General features: G+C 33.5%; 1 long non-coding RNA gene across 1 annotated transcript; it reads left to right on the top strand.

Annotated features, from left to right (window-relative positions):
- Positions 1 to 8,476: 8,476 nt before the first annotated feature.
- LOC143227152 (uncharacterized) lies at positions 8,477 to 25,448 on the top strand. The gene is made up of 4 exons (XR_013014906.1): positions 8,477 to 8,720; positions 12,389 to 12,438; positions 16,856 to 17,090; positions 25,099 to 25,448. It is a non-coding gene; the product is annotated as an uncharacterized LOC143227152 (long non-coding RNA).
- The last annotated feature ends 769 nt before the right edge of the window (positions 25,449 to 26,217 follow it).

Genomic DNA, 26,217 nt, shown 5'->3' with positions numbered 1-26,217 from the left:
GAGTAAGAAACACAGAACGTTTGTAATTGGAGATCAGTCATTCCATATGTGAATGTTGAGATATTGAGGATTATGTAGGGGACGTATATTTGTTAAGAAGTATATGTTGTTTGATATATATCAAATCTCTATATAGAGAGTAGTTGATGTGAGTCTTTATGAGATGGAAAAATGTCTGGTATGAGTCGTTTTAGATGAGGAAAATGGTAGATATGGGTTTTTTATGAAGACAAGAGAATGATGGATATGTAATTATATGAGGTAGAGATAATGATTGGCATGTGTTTTTAGAGGTGGAAAGAGTGGTATGTGATTTTATGAGGTGAAGAAAGTAATGAGTACGTGTTTTTATGAGGTTAAGAGAGTGATAGGTATGTGTTTTTATGAGGTGGGAAGAGTGGTAAGTATGTGTTTTTATGAGGTGAAAAGAGTGATGGGTATGTGTTTTTAGAGGTGGGAAAAGTGTTAAGTATGTGGTGTTATGAGATGAGACTGACAGAGTTGCGGTATGTTGAGGTCACACATTATATCTTTGCAGTATAAATAGTTCAGAGTTTTGTGATTTTACAACACTGCTGACATATATTTATCTCGATATTAACAGAGATTACTTAAGTTACGACTATACTTGAAGTTTGCTGCTAGTGTTTATTTATTTTTTACTGTTATACTTTTACTACAGATACTATTTTTGCGATGTTTGTTTAATATATGGGATTAGGACTAAACAGAACCTTCTAAGCTAGCCGAACTTTGTGAGATGTTATTGGGTTTACGACCGAAAAACCATTAACAACAAGGATACTCAACTGATGAAGCAATGCATTATAATATTTATAAATAAGTACGTGAGAAAAAATATATTTAATTCGCTCTAAGTAGGTTGCTTGCTCTGATCAGAAGTTATATTAATGATCCCGGTGTTTTCACCTGGATACTTGTCTTTAGTCCAGCCTGATTGTATATTTGTCGTGGTCTATAAGGCCTTGGCGACTGCTAAGCTAGCGTTATGAGGTCATTGAACCAAGTGTGGTCAACTAAATCTGTCTTATATTAGAAAGGTTGGCTATTAAAGGTGACGCTAGCTTCTTGCAACTTGCCTTTGGTTATTTTAGGTAATTTCGATGCTGTTTCAAAATGATTAAGACTAACCTAGAACTCACTAACGACTGTTCTTTGTATTCTTGTAAAATACCTAATCTACTGTTTCAGAACGTGTAAATACAATTCTTTTACATTACCTTTCCAGTTACATTTGCTTTTGACTATTTAATCTTTATTTAAACTAATCCTTTGTTTGTGGCTTCACTTTTTTCTTAGTTTTTTTACTTATGCTTAGTGTTTACAATAGTTTTGTACACTTTGAAGTTTGTTAACTACATTTTGTGAGTCAACATTTTGTGGTTAGGCTTACTTTTGAGTTAATTATTCTCTATTAATGACAACCACAGCATAGAGTTTATAATACATTTTTAGAGTAATTATCGTAATTATGTTTGGTCCATTTTATTTTATGCAGGTTAAAGAACTCTAGTGTGTATCGACGCTGCCACTGAACAGTTGACATCAAAATATGGACAAGTATGAACACATTGAGACCTTCACGTTGTACTCAGGCTGTTGACTCGCAGCACACGGAAACTTTATCATTATACAGATCGATAAGCTGTCATGAAGATGTGATAGTCAGGTACATTGATGTCTACCAGAAAAAAACATCAAGCATCTGATATTTAGATAATGCTTTCAAACCCAGACAACAAAGGAAATATATGTAACACAAGTGTACAAATAATCAAAACATTTAATTTTTTTTCATCTTACTTTTATAATAATATCGCAAGGTAAATGCATATTGTTTACAATATTTCTAAGGCACAATGTTCGATTGTTTCTTTCTTTATAGAATTCAAAATGCGACCTGACAAAATCTCCAGCAAGAGAGGTAAAAGCTTGTCTATGAAGAAATATTTCCGTCAAAAGTTAGAGTCCAGAGCTCTTACCCTTATCTTAAAGTATTTTGTTCTTATAATAAGTGATGAATGTTTTCACTTGAAGAGGTAGCTTTCATGTTCGTTACAAAGACAGAGTGGCAAATAGCTAGAGTAGATAAGAAGCTTTCAAGACATGAAATTCCTGAAGAGAGTAAATGGTATAAATTTCTATGAGTTGATATTCACAGAGCTGTGATATGCTGGTATACCTTCCTGTTATTTTCTATTATAAACACTTAATATGTATGTATACGTTTTGACATTTCAACTAACCAACACTGCTAACACGTATTTATATCGATATTATATTGTTCAACAAACATCAAGTCTACAATAGTATGAAATGATATTCACAGAATCATGGCGTGTTGGTAGCACAAACTATATCTTCCTATGACTTGGTCTGTGGTGATTAGATAGAATCCCTCCTGAATATTCTTAGAGGCTGTCTTTGTTAACCCAATATCTACACAGTGGCGATGGTATTGCCACGGTACTTTATTTTTTGTGCTAGAGGATGAAGTCTTCAAGAATTTGGATTCCTTTATGTTGGGCTTTGATTTTTGTGCTAAATTTCTTTGGGAAGACAAGTGTCATTTCCTCAATATTTGTCCAATCTCTAAGGCAATCTCCTCATCCCACGGTTTGAAAGCCCAGACTTTCGTTTGCCTTGCCATCTGGACCTGGCAATGACGATGTCAGTGACCTATGGAGCCCAGACTGGATTTCTTCTGAAGATTCATTCTCCAGTACTTATCCAAATCATGATATGATTTCCCATCCCACTGTATGAAAAACCACGCTTCTCCCGATTCTACCACTTGGACCAGAATTATATAGAGGTCGCATTTTAAAGTCAGACCAAGATCCTAGTGTGGTATTCAAAAATCCTTAAGTTGTTTATATCAATAATCATTTCACATAAATATATTAAAGTGAAATAAAGTCCAACTCATCTTATGTTTTACATACCTCTGTACTAATATTTGGAATGAGAATGATTCCACTCCAGGAGAACATAGCACAGAAACAAGCCAAGCAAGTGGAAAAAAGTTTCGCAATATGTAAACTTCATCTAAACAAATGATCAGTGATTCCAGCAACATAAGAAAAGAGCAGATAATGATAAATATATTATAGTTGAGAAATACAAATCAAATTTAACTTATATAAGACATATAAACGAAATTTAAACATCACAAACAAAAAGAAGTGAGAACAAATTAAACTAAATAAAATTACCAAATGGGTGAAACAAAACTAAAGAGAAAATAACTATAAGTTACTTAAATAAATACAGTGTTTGAGAAATCAATGAATGCTAATGCTGATTAAAAAATAGCTACAAAAGCAAAGAGTAAAACAAGGTCAGAATAAAATTAAATTTCAAATAAATGATTACAAATTAAATAAGGTAAATCAGGATAACGAAATACAATAAAAATTGAGAGTAGTATAATTTAAAGGAAAATAAATGTCTAGTGTATGTAACTGTTTATTTTTGACGAGGTGCCTCTAGAAAGATGACAATGAACTAATGACGTTATTTATGAATCAGTGATCTTAGCACTAATACTATAAAAGGCATCCCTCAAGTAATATATATATATATCCTACAAGTGTCATTTTCCAGTACTTGTTCAGCCCCTGAAATGATCCTTATCCTATCCCACTATGTGAAGGTCAAGTTTTCCGTCCATTCTGTCATCTGGACCTGGCATTGGTGATGGCAAGGATCTAAGGTGTTTAGACTGAATCCTTTATGAATATTTTAGGAAGCTGTCATTCTTAGTACAGCAAACTTCAATGTAAGGATGGTACTGTCAAATGACTTAGTTCTCATGCTAGGTAATGAAGACTTTAAGAATTTGAAATTAATTTTTCTGAGGCTTTGCTGCTTAGGTTAACTTTGAGAAGACAATATCAATGTCGGGAATCTGTGTTCATCCTTGAGATACTGGTAGAACTGTCTTTGACATAGTGTGGTTAAATGCTGGTCATCGTGAACCTACCTAAATCGTTTTTTTTCCCTGTGGTGATTTAATTACCACTGCAAAGCTCTTCGAATTCAGGATAACCCTCCCGCATTTTTTGTTGTTGTTACAGTGGAATAACAATATTTGATACAGAGCATTTTTTTACTTAATTATTTTTTGATACGTATATGGAATCAATGATAATTCTTGATATAATAAACTAATTTTTGTGTGTTTCGTAAGTCAAGTTTTATTCTATTGTTTCTTCAACGTTAGTTTATTGACGACTTTGGTTAAAATGTTACAAATATTTACTATAGTTATTTTTACTACTTGTTTTTGTTATTTATGTATACGTACTTTTTCTGTGTATGTGTATGTGTGTGGATATATATATTACGAAAATTATTGTGCATTATTAGGACCAACCAAAATCTCCTAAACTGACCGAACTTCGTGAGATGCTTTTGGTATTAATACCGAAAATATCTATGGAAGCGATGATGCAACTGCTTAATCAATATTTGATGACATCTTGTAACCCGACTCAGAGTTGTATATTAAATTAGTCAAATTATTTCTTGAGTTGATATTTGTTTCTGGTCTATGTAGGCAGTTTGTTTGGCTTATTTGTAGTTAAGCACGAAGCTACACAATGGGCTATTTGTGCTGTGTCCACCACATGTATCGAAGCCTTCAGATTTACCGCTGTTCCACTGGGGAACAACTCGTTTTGAACAGAGATTATTGATAATATACAATCCACAACTGTCTCAGAATTTTTTAGCACAAAATATCTTATATATTTGACTGTAATTTGAAAATCTACAGTCAAACCTACAATTTCGAGCTTTAGAAATGTTACGTGGTCTTTTTTGTTTCTTATAATGTCATTGGTCATCAAAGCATATTCGCCATTTGAACCGTGGGAACATTATAATGTGACGATTATTACAACTATTAACTGATAAAGAGTAGTCCTAGAGATGACAGTGAGTAGTGTTGGCTACCTCCCTTTCTACTAGTCTATTACTTCTAAATCAGGGATGTTGAGGTAAATAGATATCGGGTAGCTTTACGCGAAATTCAGCAAACAAAAAAACAGACTGAGTTGTTGTACCAGCTTAATCCACAGTTCATAGTTTTAACTGTTTTTATTTAAATGATTTATATTTAAATAAGTCTCAGCTGTGACTTCTCCGGCAATGTGTTTGGTGACCACAGAAACAGGAGAAGTAGTTAGAGACACGAGTTGTTGTGCTTGTCTGTAGTAATGTGAAACGTAATTTTCCCAATTTTGCTGGAATAGTAAGTATTGTATGACTCTTGTGAGGTTATGTTTTCAAAGAATACTTTAACGGTCCTAAGCTGTCACATTAAGGTAAACGGTATCAACAAACTCTCATGCATACATAATACGTCAGATATCGAAGACCTCATAGTACTATGACGTTTGTGCATATACACTGGTGACAGTAATAAGTCCCTTACTTTAACAACAGATTCCCAGAAATAATTTTATCAGTCCTAAAGCCTACAGCAAGATAGTTGCATTTAATTGTTATGCAGGATAATGGGAGCCCAATTGTACATTTTAAAAAGGTTGCTCATCCTGAAACAAACTTTTCGGATGTGAAAAAGCTGCATAATAACACTTGTTGATTTGCAAGTTCTGTAAAAGTTACTATGTTAACTAAAATTTGCAACTTGATACACGTTCAATTAGATCACATGAGAAGTGCCTTGGTAATTAAAAACCAAATCGAACAAAACAAAAACTAATACACTGCAAGGGTAGCATTAACTTAACGTATACTTGACAAGCGTGACAGATCAGTAAAAAAGAACAACTTGAAACAGTAAAATATAAACCATTATTTTGGAATAGCACCGACTGTGAAAAACGGAACGTCACGTGCTTCACAAGTCATACCCATTCCTCAGTAAATCGCTATGACGTTCATATAAAAGCTGGATATTCGAATTGGTAACATGGTAAAAGCACCTTTCGATCTAGCTCTGCTATAGTTAAGCCCTACCATTTCGAATTTCAACTTTACGATGTCACGTAGGGCGTTTTCTAGCAACGATATAAGCTTAATTAAGGTCTCGCAAGAGAATCGTGATGGATCGATAGTTCCCATGCCAGATTGAAGAACCGTGGAGAGAGTGTCATTAGTGTACATATTATTTATAAACCGACGTGTACAGTAGTGATATGCATTACTACATAGGTGATTTTCAACCCGCTATCAATATATATATTTATTTTTCTGTTGAAGTTTACAGAAGCTTTTACAAGAAGTACAGTAGAATGCTATTTAAGGTATCCAGATTCGATACTCACTCACATTAATAAATTGAAAAAAAATATTTTCAAGAGTACAACTGTTATATGATAGCCTAAAATAGAAGTTAGGAAAAAGGAATAATACTTGTTACGTATAACTGTTTTTTATCAAACACATTTAAACACACTATGACTTATTGGCATCTTATTTCGTATATGTGTTTCATAGTAAATACATATTTGTTAATTTATATCATTACTTTCTTGTACCATTAATTTAGCGTTAATATTAATCATAAATCCAATATTGTGTTAACATTATTTTCTTTGCTTGTTTCAATAAAAGTCTACACAAAGAGCTATCTGTCCTGTGTCAGCCTGCATGGAGCTCGAATTTTAGTTATAAGGTTGTGTATCAATAAAGCAAGATAGTGATATATTATTAATATTATAGATTTAACAATAACCTAAACTGAAAACTATATCTTTCTTGGTTTTATTTCCGTTAAAATATAATGAAGGTCGTTCTCTTGAAACATTTTTACCCTACTTTTTAAGCTGTTTTATATTTTCTTTATCCTATTGAAATTGTATTTTTTATAATATATGTTATTAATAGCCTTGCTCCTGGTTTAAGTAATGTATTTTCAGATTGGGTGGTTGTTTTTCTTTAATAATATATATTTTAATAGACCGGACATCGGCTAACAGTTATCAGGTACGCACTATGAAACCGAGATTCGTGGCTTACATCCCGTTTCAGCAAAAACTTGGTGTGGTGGGTGTGTTAAAACAATAGTGGTCAAATCCCAATATTCAATCAAACAAGAGTAGCTGAGGAGTTTCTGTGGGACGCTATTAAGTGGTTGATTTCCCTCTAGTCTGTCGGTTAAAAATGTAAGGCAGCGATGTGCATCCGGCTCTTTGTGTAGCTTCGCGTGAAAACTTTTAAACCAATTAATGAATTTTTTGTAGCCAATCACGTTCTTCCTTGTTGTGCGGAAGTTAGTTTAGTCTGTAGAGAGAGTTTTAGGTTCTTATTTATACGAATTTGCTAAAGTCCATAATATGTTTAGAAAAATATATCGGAAAATGATATTTTGATAACGAGATTGCTGATATAGAACCAGAAGACGAAGTGAAGTTGCGAAGAAGTAAATCTTCAGTGTTACCCATGGAAGAAACAAGTAGGCGTCCAGTTGTCTCTATGGTGTTTTTTGTGTTTTTTTTTCTTATTGCAAAGCCACATCAGGCTCTCTGCTGAGTTCACCGAGGGAAATCGAACCCTTGACTTCAGCGTTTTAAATCCGAAGACTTACCGCTGTACTAGTTGTATCTTTGGGAGAGAAAGGAAGCAAGCCTCCAGTCGTTTCCATAGAAGCGAAAACGAAAAGCCTCCGACAGTAGAATGTTTTTAAAATAGCAATAGAATCCTAAACACCATTCAGACTAGTCTGAAGTGAAGTTTTTTTCTGTTATAATTACACAAGCTTTTGTAATAAAGGGCCTGAAACTGTTACAAATATCAGAAAAGAGAATTAAAACTTACTCCAAACCTCACAAATTTCCAGCCACACTTCGAAATCAATAATTGTTCATTTAGAAAAATGCGCAAAGAAACCTGGGTCAAAGCACTCCCATTCTCTCATATACATGTACCTCTCAGGCTCACCCATGCGGCTCTATCAGCCTTTTGGAGATGTGAAATAGTTATATACGGTCTACAGTTCACATACATGTAGCCTAAAACTGATCTTGCCATCTTCCGCACAGGCTTGTTAGAGTGGAATTGCGATGTTTGGCAGCATCTAGTAATTCTTTACATGTATATATATATGATTGGCAGAATACACACTTGTTGCTGTTCGTAAGTAACTGGTGTCTAACTCCTCGTACTCGTGTATATAGGTAATTAGTAATGAATGCATCTATTTATGCGCGTAATGAATTAATATACGTATTTCTGTATGTGCGCAGCTGATAGTGAAAGCACTTGTTTCTATAAGTACGTTTTTTTAACTACCATAAAACTGCAGCGGTTCCTCACCCCAGTATATAATATTAACCTAGCTATAAAACTAGTGCCTTACTTGACGTTAGCACTTCAACTTAACTATAGCATAGCATCACGTGACTTGCACACTGTCACTGCCTGCAATATACCCAAGCTCTCTGACATAACGAATGGGACATTAATAAGGAGACCGAGCGACATGTGTTAGAACACTGGAAAGCAGCGCCTCAGTCGGAATGAATGAACGTCTCGCATTTCTTATAATTGGGCCTCCATGATTTATAACCTCTGAGTGTCAACCGCGGGGACTTTTGGCTTTCATGCCGCGAGCCGACGGTAAGATCTAACGAGATAGATGAACGAAAGTCGCAGTTCCAGCGACAAAATGTCTTCATCCTTGTGTCTGGAGAGTTACTTAATATTCCAATCCGAGAGGGAAGAGAGAGGTAAAAAGGGTTCGTGGACCTCTTCAATTTTTATACGGTTAATGCTTGTACTCTGGGAGCGTGTAATGATGTAAAGATTAGTATTATCTATCGTAAATGTGTTTATGAAGTAAATAGATTGACAAAAAATGGATCTAAGAGAAATAATAAACAGATTATTTATATCTTGAGACGGCTGGTATGGGTATTAAAAGTTTTATTAAAATAATACATATAATTCGTTGTATGCTACTTATTGTATGTTTTAATCATGTTCTAAATTGACTTCTAACATCACGTACATTTCAATAGACTGTTTTTACAATTACTAAATAGAGCAGAAATATCAGTAATATAAATACGATATTTTCCTATTTGTAGTAGAAGCCACTCACCGTAAAAAAACAAAATACACACACACACCAAAAAGAACCTTTTTCGTGATACTATTATTAATTACCTTACATTTTGTTGTCGTAATTATTAACATATACAATCACCTAATTCTAATTACTAACTAGTAAATACTAATTTTTATACTATTATTTATTATATACTAATTACTTTATATACTATGTATCCTCTGGTAAGTCAATGTAAAGTTCATGAACTCAATGTAATAAAATTTGGGTTTGCTTCCCGGTGGGCAAAGCTCAAATTGTCCTAAAAATAAATCAATAAATCCGATCTTTCGAGTACTAATTAATTACTTCTAGCGACACGAAACCTAGGTTTCGATCCCTGATCTTCTATCCAGAACTGTCTCGTCGTGTTAGTAGCATATTGGTTCAGGAAGTTGTGGATCGTATAATCATAGAAACTCTCATTTAGGTGCGTTATTTAAGAATGAATATTATTTAAAAGCGTTGTATACTATTTGAGACGATGTTTGTAAAAGACTGATATATATACAGGCCGGCATGGCTAGTTAGGTTAAGGCGTTCGACTCGTAATCCGAGGGTCGCGGGTTCGAATCCCTATCGCACCAAACATACTCACCCTTGCAGCCGTGGGGGCGTTATAAGGTCACAGTCAATCCCACTATTCGTTAGTAAACGAGTAGCCCAAGAATTGACGGTGGGTGGTGATGACTAGCTGCCTTCCCTCTAGTCTTACACTGCTAAATTAGGGACGGCTAGCGTAGATAGCCCTCGTGTAGCTTTGCGTGAAATTCAAAAAAACAAAACAAACCTACTGATGTATGTAGAATTAGTATAAAGACGTTGCTACCAGATCATAATGTTGTCTCGCTGTTAGCGGTATATAATAGATCTTTAGTTGGAATGCTATTACACAATTTTCTTTCTAAGTAGTGGTATACTGAGCGTATTAGAACGAATATAATTTATTCTCATTGTAATGTTAAATTCCACTTGTTTTAGATTTTTTTCTCTTTTTCGCTGTAAATATTTTTGACAACAATAAATGTAGTTAATTAGATACGTGTTCTATTTCAAAACTTGATTCTTATTCCTTGCACTATCTCATATGTAATGATTACTTGTGGTGAAAAATGGACAGTGACTCATGAAACATGACTTTACTGCACATGTTCCCATCTATATGTATGTAGTTTTAAACGGTATGATGTTTGTATTATTGTTACGGCGTTACATATGAAGCTATAGTTGAATAAGTTCCCAGGCAGGCTGAACTGAGCTATTTTACTATAAGCTACAGATTTATATATAACCCCAAATTCTATCAAAAACACAAAAGTGTTAAAGCTATTCATTCATACAAGTGTCAAATATAGCAAGGCTGCAGTTTCTTTTTTTCTCTACCTTTTCCTCCATATTTTTTCACACGTTTTCTCATGAAAATAATGAAGTAACTGAAGCTATTAAATTCTAACTTTTATTTCTTAGGTATTATTATATTTTGGATTTTTTAAAAATAAAAGTATATTTGTTAGGGTTAAATTAACTTATCTTTACTCAAATACTCACTTAGAAAATATTTTTTGCACCCCATTGGCTCAACGGTAATTCTGCGGACTTACAACGCTAAAATCCGGGTTTCGATACCCATGGTGGGAAGAGCACAGATAGCCCATTGTGTAGCTTTGTGCTTAATTCAAAACATTTTTTTGAATTATATCCCAAAGCTATTTTTACGCCATCTATCCTCGAAAATCGACAGTAATAATACTTTTTTGAGACTTTTGGATTATTTTTTAAAATTTTGCGCAAAGCTACTCAGGGGTCATCACCACCAACCGCCAACTCTTGGGCTACTCTTTTATCAACGAATAGTGAGATTGACCGTCACATTATAACGGGCTTGGATAAAGTGATCGAAATTAAAGATCAAAACGTAAGTTAAAAACAAATTGTAAAATAAAACACGAAGGTATATTAATTTGAGCTGATTTAAAGATGACTTCATGGTTTGATAAGTATTGTATTGTAAAGTAGAATGATATAATTGTATATCTCATATAACGGCTTTCTTTAACACTTCAAACGTATTCTGTCAATGCATTTATCACTGTAAATAATCTATAATAAATATTTGATTTGTTTTGTTATATTAACTGTCACAACCTATAATGTGTAGGTAAACCAGATGTTTATTAATTTGTTATTTGAATTAAGGCAAAGTTTCGATGTTTCTTTTCCTTTACATGTTAGTTTTAAGTGTAAAACTACACAATGGGTTTTATGTAAATAATCCTCATGTATTCTTTTTATTATATAACCACTTTATAACAGTTAATAACAGATCTTATTAATGACTGTTTGCACAGAAACATGTGAACACTAAACTTTTATCGGAAAAAGGATCAAAACCCACAATAACCAGCGTTTATAAAATACTAGAAAACGTATTGCAGAGCGGAAGTCATCTGTGAAAAGTTATAATATTGTAAGATATCATTCCAGGAGAATTTTTTTTTATGTTTCTGACAAATTTCGTGCGAGACACGTCTTAAGGAAAACCCATTAATCACCATGAACAAGTTTAGTAATTGAATATTGGAACATAAGAATAGATTTATAGAAAGATAATCCTGACAAATAAAATACGTTTGTGTTCTATTTTCGTGTAATTGAGTGATATATTATTTTTAGAAAAGATGCTGTTATATTTATAACTTGTTTTTGTGTGGAATTAAGCACAAAGCTACACAATGGGCAATCTGTGGTCTGCTTACCACAGATATCGAAACCCGGTTTCTAGCGGTACGAGTCCACAAACATACCACTGTGCCACTGGAGAGCATTTGTAACTTAAAAAGTGAATAACGTGATTTATTTAGAATAGGCTCGGGCTGAGTATTTGACATGAAAGCAAATGCAGTTAACTTTAACTTTCGATATTTTTATATAATATGTAATAGCAAATCAGATTGTTTGAAAGCTCACTTCACTTGGACTATATGTTTAATGTGTTGCAGGTTCTGAGTATTGACCAATAAAAAGATGTCTGACGTAAAAATGTAAATTAGCAAGGCTCCTCAGTCCCTCACATGCCCTGTGTCAACATTTTCTTACAAAAGATTCATTCATAAATATATATATCTCCTAGTTTCTTCATGTTTCTATATGGTTCAGTAAACGTTCACAGACTACTCCATTATTAAACATGTTAACGTTTTTATCTATGTATAGATGATTTATGAAGGGCAGGTGGCGGAAGCAATGGCCATAAGGCTTTACATAAAAAAGTATTTGATTTATTTCCAGAAAACCACAAGGCTATGAACGGAAGAGAAAATGTTTGGAAAATAAACCAGGTTTGTGTGGTGAATATTTTATTTGCTTAGTGGTTCGGTTCTAATCTGTTGGATGGCTACAGTTTTAAATATAATAATTTTGAGTTTCGTTTGTTTGTAATGTAAATCGCCAAGATTGATTATGAGTGGTAGATATCGGTTACGTGCTTACTAGACATGGTTGTTTAGATCATTGTTGTTTAATATTCAGATTCAGTGAAGTCTAACAGGTGACAAGATCTGTAATAAGAGACTGTAGGAATGTCCACATTTGGCAAAATCAGAGAATTGTGCCTGAACTACACTGTGAAATCAGACAAAAGTTCCAATGAAATATCCCAAAATCTTAGATAATCCACGGTATTATTAATACTGGCCTGCTAACTAATTGCTTTGAACAATACGGTTGTTGGAGCGCATACAGTAAAAGCATACCTTTGTTAAAAAATGCAGTAAAGGAATATTTGCCTTGGACACAATATTGAAGGATGTTATTTCTCATAATCCTGTACTTTCATTATAGATATACAACGAAAATTTGACCTCAACTGATATTAACTAGTGTAAACATCTGTAAAACCTTCACTCAAGTTTGACATACAACCCAGGAGAGTATAAGTTCTTTTAAATGTACACTGTGGCAGTTGACCCTAGTTCTAGATAAGAACTAATACAAATTTATAACTATTCACACACAGTTTAAACAGTTTTTAGAAAAATACAAAACATTTAAGGGAAAAATAAAGAAAATTTAAGTGAATATACCTCAGGAAATGTTTGTTGTTTTTAATTGTATGGTTATTTTACAACAATTATGTCACTATAAAGTTGCAGTGGAAGAGCTACATTTTAAGTTTTCTTGGCATTTTGTTGACAGTGTGATGCCACCAAATATTTTTGGTTTTGGGAAAGGTATGTAACAGCTCTTTTAAACACAAAATATTCACACATTAATATTATAAAGATATGTTTAGAATTTCTAAAACGATGATATTCCTTGTACTTAAAAGCTCTAGAAATGAAAGAAATGTGGATTAACTTTGGGTCCTAGACCATCCTGAAAGAAACCTGCAACAAATCTCATTCCAGGTATGACAATCAAAGTATGGCATCTTGTAAAAGGTAAGAACTCAAGAGTACAAAGATCATTGGCTAAAGCCATCGACGTGCCCCAGGCAACAGCGTGCAACTTAACCATGAAGGATCTCTGTTTCCATCTGAAAAAATGACACAAGCTACTGTACACAAATTTCTTCTATGATATATCAATTCAACGGTCGCATACTTCAAGCAGCTCGATAATGAACTTGGTATTGATTTTAGTGCTAATTCATGTGTAGATTTATTAATCAAGTCGTCGGATGTAGTAGTACTTATAAGTTTCTGGAAAATCGGAAGTGGTAATGAGCTCTGATAAACTATCATTTTCGAACACTTGATGGATTATGGAAAGCCTACAGGAAGGCGTGATGAACACAGCAACCTTACAAAAATCTTATTTTGCTATGCTGCAGATATACTGTCAAGAGTCATCATCAGATAGAGCAAGACTAGACGTAGCGACACAGATGTAACGACGTGGTGTGGGTTTTAATTCGTTTTAATAAGATGTATATGATCTTTGTAGAATGGTAGAGTGATAAATAATATCAGTTACTTTCCAGCTCTTACACTCCCGCTTTTTTTATCTCAGGACCTTCCATGTCACAAGCCTAAAAAAAACAAAAAAATTTAATGTTTCTTTCACTAATCATTCCCATTGGTATCATGCAAGATGAAAGAGGTTAATATATAGACAGAAAGGATTATTGTTAACAACCATTGAAGCAAAAGAAACAAAAGTTGGTTAAGATTACAAAATAAACCAAAAGAAACGAAAAAGTAATAAACTATATATAAAATCTAAATGGAACCATAAAATATATAAAACTGGATACTATATTAAAAATTAAATCAAATCGTAAATTGAAAACAGATACAACGCCAAAAATACGCTATTAAGTTTGAAATACGAGTACAATACAACATGATAAAACACAATGTAATTGGACATAATGAATAATTAAAGTTAAAGAAAAATATGTTAATTTTAAGGTATGACATAGAATGAAATAAAAAACATAATAACTTACAAACTGGATAACAATGAGTATATTATAAAAATGTATATAACACAGAATTGAATAAAAATAAAGTTGAAATCTAGAGATATTGAAGGAAAATACAATACAAAATGAAATAATACAAAACTGGTAAAACGAACTCGCGAGCCGCATAAACTGAGAATAATCATAAATAAGACAAATATAACAAAAATTAACTCAAAGTTAGCACATTCATGAGTATAAAATTGAAAAGAGAATAAAACTAATAATAATAATAATAATGACATTAGCATCAGTCCAATCAAATGAAAATCTAAAATCAATATAAAAAAAAATCACTGAGTAATAAGAAATGAGAAGTTAAAATAAACATAAAAGAACAACTGGTTGGTAAACTGTACAACACTTTAAACAGAATTAAAAATCAAAACAAATACCAAGCGAAATTTAACATTCATTAGTTAGCACGAGCACACTGGAATTAAAATTAAATAAATATTAAAATCAATCAAGAAAACATGAAAATTTATTAAATATCGTCCAATTTAAGTTAAAATAAGTTTATTTCATTAAAAAATCTCAAGTCTCTCTGCATTTTTGACTCCATTGCTGATAGGTATGTATCTACAATATTTATAGTATTGCAATTGACTATTGAGGTCCTCCATTGACCATTACTTCACAACAGTGATTTTATGAAAGGTCTCTTTATTCCTTTCAATGCCCTTTTGAATCCCACTACCCTATGCAAGAAGTACATTTTTTATGACGATTCAATGATCCTCATTGCTAGTTCTTCCATGTAAATAAACTAAAGTTCTGTGACAAAAGCTCCAGGTTTCTGTCTATCAAGGTCCTTGGTTTCGTTAATGGCATCATCACCATCATCCTTGGATACGTTCTCTGGAATTTGTATCCTGACTGTGTTTAAAAGTTTGTATGCCACTCAATTTCTTTATAAAATGTGGATACTGGTGATGATAGTATTATTCATTAAACACCAAGGAGTTCAATAATGACCACTCTGGTTACTATTGTATGTCCAAAGAGACTGTAATTACCATTACCCATCTTTGCCATCCTGTGCTCTTGAATGTGAGTGGTAACTAGAAGAGATTGAGTAGGCATACAAAAGAAGGAGACTTAAGATATGTATGATACAAAAAAGAAACTGATATCTTTATTTGTTCACCAAACGATTAAGGTACTGGCAGAAACAAACAAATATAGTTTGATATCCTACAATTCTAAATTACCTATATCACTGACAATTTTCATAATACATATTCAATGGGCATTTAATTCCTAGCTTACACTAACTTGTACATTCACTTGGACGTGACACAGAGAAATGATGGCACAGAAGCATGGCCAGTAATATTTTTAAAAAATGCTCACTGTAATGTGTAACTGTAGCTTAAAGCGAAGATTAATGCAAGTTTACGACTGTTCGCATAATTTTTACAAGGATATGCTAAATGCAGGACACGTGCAAAAGTTTAAAAAATATTCGGATGAGTATATCTCAATAAACATGTTATTTTCTAATGTACAAGAGAATAAAATGCTTTTTCAACTAGATAGACCTACAGTTACGACAAAAAGTGTTCGTACCCCTGCGTCCCGAGTGGTTCTTTTGCTCATAACTTAAAAAGTAATAGTAAAATAGTAATAGTAATAGTGAAAATAGAAGTAAAATATTGGGTTGAGGAATAATTCGTGAGCGTTTTTTCAAGTTAAAAAATATATTTATAAATGAAACGCTTTCGCAAAATATTTCATATCATTTGGTAGATAATTTTTTGCTCTAATAGATGGTGTGTTTGATTTTCATATGTCTTTAATTTTTGCTTTCATTTTCAGCTCATTCAATGGAATGTCAAGTGGACAAAATCGAGCATTTTCGACACCATCTGCTTTTCGCATTTATTTTCTTGCAATTTCGTTTAAAATAATGCATACTATATACCTAGGTAATACATGAAATAAAGTATCATAATAAATGTTTTGGGTGTAATGTGTTCATGCATTGAAGTATTGTATAGTCTTGCATGTAATGCTTGAATGAAATTATTTAAAAACGCTCACGAATTAATATATTATAAATATTATATTAACACACATCTACATAAATTTTTATGTAAATTAAACAACAAATAAATTGTGTATAAACAAATAACTGAACATAGGAGAGGCAGAAGATGTTCGTGCGTCTACTTTAATGGTCAGTTGTGTAGTGTTTCAGGTGAATTACTTGGCGCAATCTCTCCTCATAGCCCTCCATGATCGTTTGACGGTACTCGACTGGTATTTTCTTCCATTCTTCTTTACAGAAGGCCTCCAAATCTTGCAAGTTTTTCGGATGACGCTGATGAACCCTGGTATTCAACTCATGCCAAACGTTTTCAATTGGGTTGAGATCGGGTGACTGCGATGGCCACTCCAGAACGCTTATATGGTTCCTCTGCAACCAGAATTGCACATATTTCGATGTGTTCTTAGGGTCATTGTCGTGCTGGAAAATCCAACGACGCTTGAGCCGCAAGTACATGGTACGCTTACTTTGAGGTAAGTGTATGATATTGAATATTTATCTACATAAAATGCGTGTTTTGAACTACGTGAATTTGATTGTTACTAGTGTAATAACAATCGTTTCACAATTATCCAGGTGCGATGTATAAGTCTGTTAACATTATCTTCAATATTGTGAGTGTTCATATGTATATTATGAAATAACTATAATAGTACCTATTTATCACAGAAAATCACTTAAATACAAAGTGAATATACTTCGGTTAACGATAAAGAGATTAAGCTTTGACTGTTTTACACAGCTGCAACATTGTTTAATTTATTTAATTTATTGTTAACATTAGCCAGGTTTCAAGTGGTATGTTGTTGGTATAGTTAGGTTCAAGTAGTCTATCCTTTGTACTAACAGGTTCAAGATACTTATTGTTAACATCGCCAAGTTCAAGTGTTATGTTTATAGTAGTAAGGTTCTGCTGGTTTGTTGTTTGTACTAGTCATTACAAAGGTGAAAAAGAGGCACTTTATCCATCGAGAAGCATAAGTTGTCATTGTTAAACGAATACTCGCAGATGGATACTAAAACTAAACTTTTCTTTGTACTTTACTTAACAGACGAGTGTGAATAAGTAATTGGTTCTGTTCTCGTACATGCTTCTCGCAAATAACCTGCTACGTATTTGAATTCAATATAGAAATAATACGATCTGCATAGCTACATGGAAATGTAACAATCTAGAGAAAGCCTAAATTCTTTCGGAAAAAGAAGTGAACGTCACTTCAACGCCACTCATTTTAATACTAAATACACGTTATAATGAACACAACATACATTTCTAAATAATTCAGTATGGCAAAAAGTGTAGAAGGTATGTAGTCAAAAACAAGACAGTGTGTTAAGTTTTGTTATATCAATGTAAATTTCTCAACTGGTTTATGCTTTCCCCATATAAACAGTCAAACCACACACTGAATTACTGCCAAGTTAACCACAATATTCAAAATAAGTTTGTGTAAGGAACAGCTTCCAATTTGCATCTTGTATAAGTAATAGCAATTTGTTTTAATTATTGTGGTTCACCATACACTCTGTCTTTGTTAATATTTGGTACTCTTGTAGTTAACCATGCACTCTGTCTTTGTTAATATTTGGTTCTCTTGTAGTTCACCATGCATTCTGTTAACAATGAAACATCACTTTTAATAAATGATTAAAATAAGAGTAATACACCGATGAAAGATATAAACATAAAAACTGCCCAACGTTTCAACAACCACCAGTCATCGCTTCCATGGGCTTGCTAAACAATGTTTGAAATCTCTCAGTCATATAAACGAAAAAATAGAGACAACAGATGGCGAGATGTAATTATTTTTACGGATGCAACGATGATTTTTAAATATATAGGAGGAACTACTGACTTGGATAACAGTTCATGAAATTTCTGTGGTTCTTGGCGATATGCCAAATTTCATGAAATATTCGCTAGTAAAGATGATAGAATCGACGAAAATTCCGATATTGTTCCAGTTAATATTATGGTCGATTGAAAAGATATGACCTTCAATCACAGTATCCAAAATGCATCTTTTTTCAACTTTTTTTATGTTTCTTGCATTAATTAATACATGTTTTTAAAGACGTCCAATTTTTTCTATGTAACGGATTTGCTATTATATATGGCCGGGCATGGCCAGGTGGTTAAGTCATTCGACTCGTAATCCGAGGGTCACGGGTTCGAATTCCCGTCACACCAAACATGCTCGCTCTTCCAGCCGTTGGAGCGCTTTAAAATGTGACGATCAATCCCACTATTCATTGGTAAAAGAGTAGTCCAAGAGGTGGCGGTGGGTGATGATGACTAGTTGTCCTCCCTTCTAGTCTTACACTGCTAAATTAGAGACGGCTAGCGCATATAGCCCTCGTGTAGCTTTGCGCGAAATTCAAAAACAAAAAAACTATTATATGTTTATTTTAATTTTAAATTTCGAGAACTTCGTCTAATGATTATAAAAGATAGCCATCGTAACAGGCGAAGAGACACTTTACTCACGTGTTACATTTCACTCCCTAAGTCAAATGAATGAATACACGAAAATCTTAATTTTTTCTTTATGATTAATATAATCTAAAAATGTATAATGCAAGTAATTTGCATAGTAACGTGTGAAAATTCCGTTGTAAAGGGTATTGAAAAACCTTGTTAGTTCACCTTATTGCTGTTTATACAGACAACAATAGCATATTTAGTTGCATTGTTTTTCATGTTTCTCATTGCATGGATATTGTAGAAGGAAAACTCTATAATATCATGCAAATCAAGAGGATTTTATAGAAAACAGCTTGCATACCAAATTAATATGTACCATGTTAACAGTTTACCTCTTTTCATCTATAAAATATTCGGTTTCTCCATCACAGTTTGTGTTAGACCAAATTTGTATAGAAAATAGTCAATATTATATTATTATTAATTTTAATTAATACTAAGTCAGAATGCGGTGAAAATATTACATTGAATTTATGGTGTGTTTCATATCGTATCGTGAAATCAATTGAAAAAGACCTTCTAAACGTTCTGAATATTGTACACTTTACACAATAATACACATATGTATATATTAGACACGTATGTATATTGTATCTAACTCCGAAGGTTATTTCTGTTTATGTTTCTGGTTTACTTCTACAGCAAAACAGCTTGAGTGTAATTAGGTTAATTAGGTTAAGGAGAGACAGGGAAATGAAAAACGGCAAAGGAGATGGATATCTTAACCCTTATTCTCTAGAAGAAAAAAAAAGAAAATCCTGTCTTAGTCTTCTGCATGTAAAATATTAGGGTAGCTAATAACGAGGCACTGTGAGCTTTCCTAGAACAACGATGTAAAACAAAATGTAGCCTTCTCTAAAATGTTGAGCAAGCTAAGAACGAAATACTGCAAGCTTTTCAGACGAATAAGAAAAAAACAGGTAGTCTCCTGGGAAATATTGATGAAGCACTGTGATCTTTTTTAGGGAGAAAGAAGGAAATAAAAACCCCGACTTTATTGTAAAATGTCATGGTAACTAAGATGAAATTTTGCAATACTTCGTGAGAAAGAATGTTGGGAAACAGCGACGTCAGTGTCACTGTGTAAAGTTGTTTTTTTAAACATTGAGATAAAACAGATTTAACTACTGAACAACTGAACAGCTTTTATGAAACACTGGAAACGCATTTTCACATTCGACAAACAGCAGGAAAAGATGGAAAAATGCGATCAAATACTGAATAAAATAGTTTGGCCATGAAGTTTCATTAAGACCTTTCTTCTGATAAAAAACTCTACCTAAATAAATCGGAACTAAAAACCAACCTAGTCATTAATGTAAATAATCAAACACAGTAGTGTAACGGATTTACTATTGCATGTTTATTTTAATATCGATGTTAAATATTCAGTTAAAAAATATTTAGAAATGCATATAACATGTATCGATGTTTACTGCGATATTACCGCCTATTCACTAAATTTGTACAAGACTCTCGAGTACAAAAATCAACAATGTATACGTGTGTGTAAATACTAGTGATTGCCAGTATTGTTGCCAACTGAAATTCCATCACAACAAGCGGAGAGACAGTATATATTGTTGTTTTGCCACAGTTGGTGTACAATAAACGTCGGAAGCTGTAAATGTGGTAAACGCTTATTAATCAGAAAACTACAGATATGTGGGCAGGAACGTTTATAGATTTTGAACATTACAAACCGCTTAATTTCAGCGAATTAACATCTGACGTTAATATTTCTATGAAGACATTGTATAACTTCAGCTGTGAAACACTCATGTGTCAACAGCTAGCTAACTCCCCGTTAAGTGAATTATACCTATGTCAACTTAGAATAAATCCGCTCGTCGTGAACCCACGACAAGTTATCAAGGAAATTACGAAACGGATAGAGGACTCAATATTATTTGTAAGTGTTTGTAATATTATTTGTAATAACCGTTATTATAAATTGTATTATTGTGTGTATATTAAAACATATTTGTATTAAGAAAAACATTGTGTGTATCAATCTTGTTGGGAAACATCATGAATTTGATACATTTCTTCAACTCCTAAATTTAAATTACAATTTAACTCGGTTTCAGGCTATTTGAAATTGTATTATGTAACATAATAAAGTGGAGGTTCGTCGGAGATAAATTGTAATACGTAACGCCAGTCTAACCAGATACACGTAAAATAATATACGAGGTCTGTTAAAAAAAATACGCGGACTGTTTGAATGTCGCGGCTCCAGTTGGTTCCAGAGGAATCCGCTTGGTGTCGCTAGGTTCGCACAGATCAGCTGATTACGACGCCATTTCCCGATTGCAGATATCTTCATTTGTGTATTAGCTACATTCAAGTGAAGTGCGATTTTTTCGTTTGGCGGATTTCAGAATGAATGACCTGAAGGAGCAACGACTTGGTGTGAAATTTTGTGTTAAACTTGGAAAATCTGCGACTGAAACTTTTGCTATGCTTAACACGGCTTACGGTGATGTTGCTATGAAGTGTACGGCATGTTTCAAGTGGCATGAACGTTTTAAGGATGGTCGACAGTCCATTGAAGATGATGGGCGTCCTGGACGTCCTTCCACGTCAACTGACGACCCACACGTCAACAAAATCAACACCCTGGTGCGGGCAAATCGACGTCTGACTGTCAGGGAGCTTGCTGAGGAGTTTACATTAATGACTAGGTTGGTTTTTAGTTCCGATTTATTTAGGTAGAGTTTCTTATCAGAAGAAAGGTCTTAATGAAACTTCATGGCCAAACTATTTTATTCAGTTGGATCTTGTTACGAGATTTTGACCGAAAAATTGAAGATGCACCGTGTTGCTGCGAAATTCAGCTCTCAGAACTCGTGAGTTTTTGGCCAAACACTCGATCACTGTTCTTCCCCCCCCCTACTCACCTGACCTTGCTCCTTGCGATTTTTTCTTGTTCCCCAAACTCAAAAGACCCTTGAAAGGAAGAAGCTTTGAGACGATTCCCGAGATTAAGGCAAATGCGACGAAGGAGCTGGAAGACATTACAAAAACAGCGTACCAGGACTGTTTCAACAAGTGGAAACACCGTTGGGATAAGTGTGTGCGTTGTGGAGGAGAGTACTTTGAAGGGGTTCCAGACCTGTAACTTCTAAATAAAGTACATTTTGTTTTATGACGTCAGTCCGAGTATTTTTTGAACAGACCTCGTATATAATAAAATACAAACTGACACTTACTCTAGAACGTGGTTTCAGCAGTTGTGTCCACTCGTTTTTAGCGATATGTTCGATTGTATAATACTACCACATACTATAAAGATGCAATACCTTTTATTCAAACCAAGTTTTTCAAAATCAATTTTATCCTGTAGTTAACGAGAAAACTCCATAACAATATATAGATATATGTATACCAGAAGGTTTTTTTCTAAATCTTAGTCTACTAAAAACTATAATTTTGAGATTTAAATCCATTTTATTTAATAAAACATGTGCTCGAGAATGTTAGGTATTGAATTTTAAACAGAAAAAAAATATCGAACGTACTTGATAGTAATAGATCGCGTTGCAGAAGTTACACTTCCTGATATTGACAACCAACGTTGTTAAGTACTTCATCCTGAAAGCTCCAAATTGATAAATGGCGTGTGCCTTGTCATGGGTACTTGAAGATATTGACTGTTCGAACGTTCCGCTGATCGACCATCGTGTATTAATAAACATCCGTGGAAAAACCGACATTTGAACTGAAGTTTCCTTGTACGCTTGATGGGTGCTATTGTTTGACTATACTCATTAAAAGTTATAAATTATTCGTCGTCTATGTTTATTAGACAAAGAATACGCAGTTGTACAAGATATGACGTGAAAACCCTTGAATAGTTTCAGAGATAAGGTTTGGTTATCAAATATTTATACATTTGTTAAAATACATCAAAATTAAGATAATACAATTTAATAACGAATATAACCTTTGTATCTTTAGAATATTGTGTTTCAAAATGGTACAAAAAATTTTATAGTACGGTCAATAGAAGGATAAGTTGAAGATAGGGTGAAACGTCATAAGTCTCATTACCGATAATTACCGATACCATTTCGAAAACAATGTACGGAATCACTAGTCATATTATATATTAAGTTAAAATACGTTATTCTTAGTTAGAACGTTGTACTACGAGAATTACTCTGTTAAAAAAACATCAACAACCGAACGTCTGCTGAAATGTGAACACTGACCACTCAAGCTACGATTACAGAAACGTCACGCAGTAAAAATACATTAAGTTACAACAATATTGTTTTGCGTTTCCATAAATTTTTCATCCATGAGAAAACCTTCAAAAGATAAAATATTTTTTAACAGTTACGTATGTTGTCGCGAGAGCTGGAAGTAAATAAAAACGTTTCTTTCCTCCTTCAAATAATGTTTGTTTTGAATTTCGCACAAAGATACATGAGGATTATCTTTGCTAGCGGTCTCTAATTTTTGCAGTGTAAGACTAGAGGGGAAGCAAGTAGTCGTCACCATCCACCGCTAACTGTTAGGCTACTATTTTACCAACGAATAGTGGGGTTGACCGCACATAATAACGCCCTTACAGTTGAAAGAGCGAGCGTGTTTGGTGTGACGGGAATTCGAGCGCCCTTGCTACAGGACCATGCTGAGCCGCTTGAAATAATAAACCCAATAATAAACACATTACGTAGTTGTAAAAAATCATTGTTGTAAAAAAAACAGATTCAAACATAAACAGTCTCACAACTACAATGTTACGTTTCACTAATATTGTTACAAACCTTTCTTGTATTACCATCCCTGATGAATACCGCAATGCCGAAAAGTTGGCTGAAATAAAAATATTGTCACTGTATTATCTAGAGAGTAAAGATCGTTTTCTCGAACTTTGTTGTCAAAATGTTGTTAAGAGTTTGTCCAATCTTTGGGGTTTGAAGTAAATAAGTAAGAACAAACTACACTTTAATACAATCACGGTAAGATATTTTTCATTAAAGATTACCGACCGTATACAACATTACTTAGTTAGCTAGTTGTTACATATTTAGCTTCCTTCAAACAACTGTTTCTAACTCATTCTAAGTTTTCGGTTACTTTTGTCTGCTGTCATCTTGAGAAGGACTGTTCGTAGGATTTGGACCCGTAGACCTAGGAATAAAAAGCGATTGGACTGTTTATATAACTGCAACAGCCCATTTAAATTAATGAATTGGCCAGTAAAACAATACATTTGCAAGTATAAAGTTCTGAGAATGAACTATTGTATAGGATTTAAACCTGAGATCTCAGGAACAAGTGGCAGTAGTACTGTCTGTTAAACTGTAATCGTTCATTTAAATCTACTATTTAACGTTAACCATTTTCTAAATCATTTTAGATTTTATCACAAAATTAATGCAACAGAATTTAAATGAGAAGTTCGATAGATTCATTCATGATGAAAAGGTTTGTTTGTTTGTTTTTGAATTTCGCACAAAGCTATTCGAGGGCTATCTGTGCTAGCCGTCCCTAATTTAGTAGTGTAAGACTAGAGAGTAGGCAGCTAGTCATCACCACCCAGCGCCAACTCTTGGGCTACTCTTTTACCAACGAATAGTGGGATTGACCGTCACATTATAACGCCCCCACAGCTGAAAGGGCGAGCATGTTTGATCAAAAAGAGAAGCATCTCCTAACTTAAGTAATCTATAATTCATGTGAATGTTACATTAAAAGTGTAGTAAAAATATACCTTCTTACTTTTTGTGTTCCGAATTATTCATGCCTTAAAATTATAACTGAGATATAATTGACCTATAAATTCCAAGGTAATCATATATAAAATTGTAATTAGGATACAATTAACATGTATATTCCAAAAGTACGATTAATATATGATTGACTTGCATATAAAATTTTTAAAAAGTTTGTATTTTAAAGTAATGTAGCTGAAGTTATGTAAAATACTTCAAGACATAATCTTCTTTGGTAATAATTCATTTATTGTTTCTTAACAGAAACAGATGCATTTTGGTCTCTATCGTTTATCGAAGCAAATGACAGATTCCTGTCCAGTATAAAGTATCACCAAACATCAGGCTGATAATGTAAAGTTACCACAGCACAGATTAACAGTGACCAAAGTTAGTAGGTTCATGTAGGTAAACTCATTCTGGAAGTTATATAAGAACGTTAGGGAGAAGTGGTGAATATTTGATAGACGTAAAACAAAAATAAATAAGGTAGTACATGAAATATGGCATTTGTACAAAATTTTATAGACTATCACGGACTTTTTATCATCCAGACTAGATAATCTGAGAATTAACTTATTTGTAGAATGAATCATTTGGTAACTGAGTAGTTGTCTATATCTTCATATAAACAAGTTATAGGTTATACTGTGAATTTAATCATATGTATGTTTATTATGTTGAATAAAGATCAAATATTTTATATTTAACACAAAAACTGTGGGTATTATATATTTACGAACTTCCCTACTTTTTCCACTTTATAGCACACGTACAAAAACATGCCACGCACGTTTTGAGGAGATGATCAAAGCGACCGCATTCGGTCTCGAGCGGTTGGGAAAGCAAAGAATAGTTGCTTGTCAAATATCAATGCTCTCATTTTCCGCCTGGAAATAACACTAACAGAACTAGTTCTGAGCTTTTCCGGTAGAGAGCTCGCAATTTCGTGAGACCCCGTGCCATCAACAGTAGTCGGGATCTGAGGTACTATGTGTCGTGCACTTGTAGCGTTTCTTCGACACGTCGTAATACGCGCACTTTCTTTGGCGTGTTTTTTCGTACAAGTTTTATAAGAGCGTTCTTCTCGCGTGGCTAATCAGTTATTCCCCACTGAAGTTTCGGCAGCGTGAACTTATTTCTAGTTTTAATGAATTTGTGATTAAATCTACACATGATAATTCTTTCTGACAAAAAAAAAAAAAAATCTGGAAAGACCGAATCCGTAACTTTCATCACAAACTGTGAGTGAACTTTGACATAACAGTTAACTCGTTGTGTGCGTGCTTTAATTCCTGTCAGTTTTTTTTTTTTTTTTTGTAATTCACAAGATTTTTCACATCAGTGAAACAGTACGTTGTTATTCAGCAAGAAGATAACGTA

This window comes from Tachypleus tridentatus, chromosome 9 (assembly GCF_004210375.1).
Source record: "Tachypleus tridentatus isolate NWPU-2018 chromosome 9, ASM421037v1, whole genome shotgun sequence".
Lineage (NCBI taxonomy): Eukaryota > Metazoa > Arthropoda > Merostomata > Xiphosura > Limulidae > Tachypleus > Tachypleus tridentatus.
This window is presented reverse-complemented; position numbering and strand designations above follow the sequence as displayed.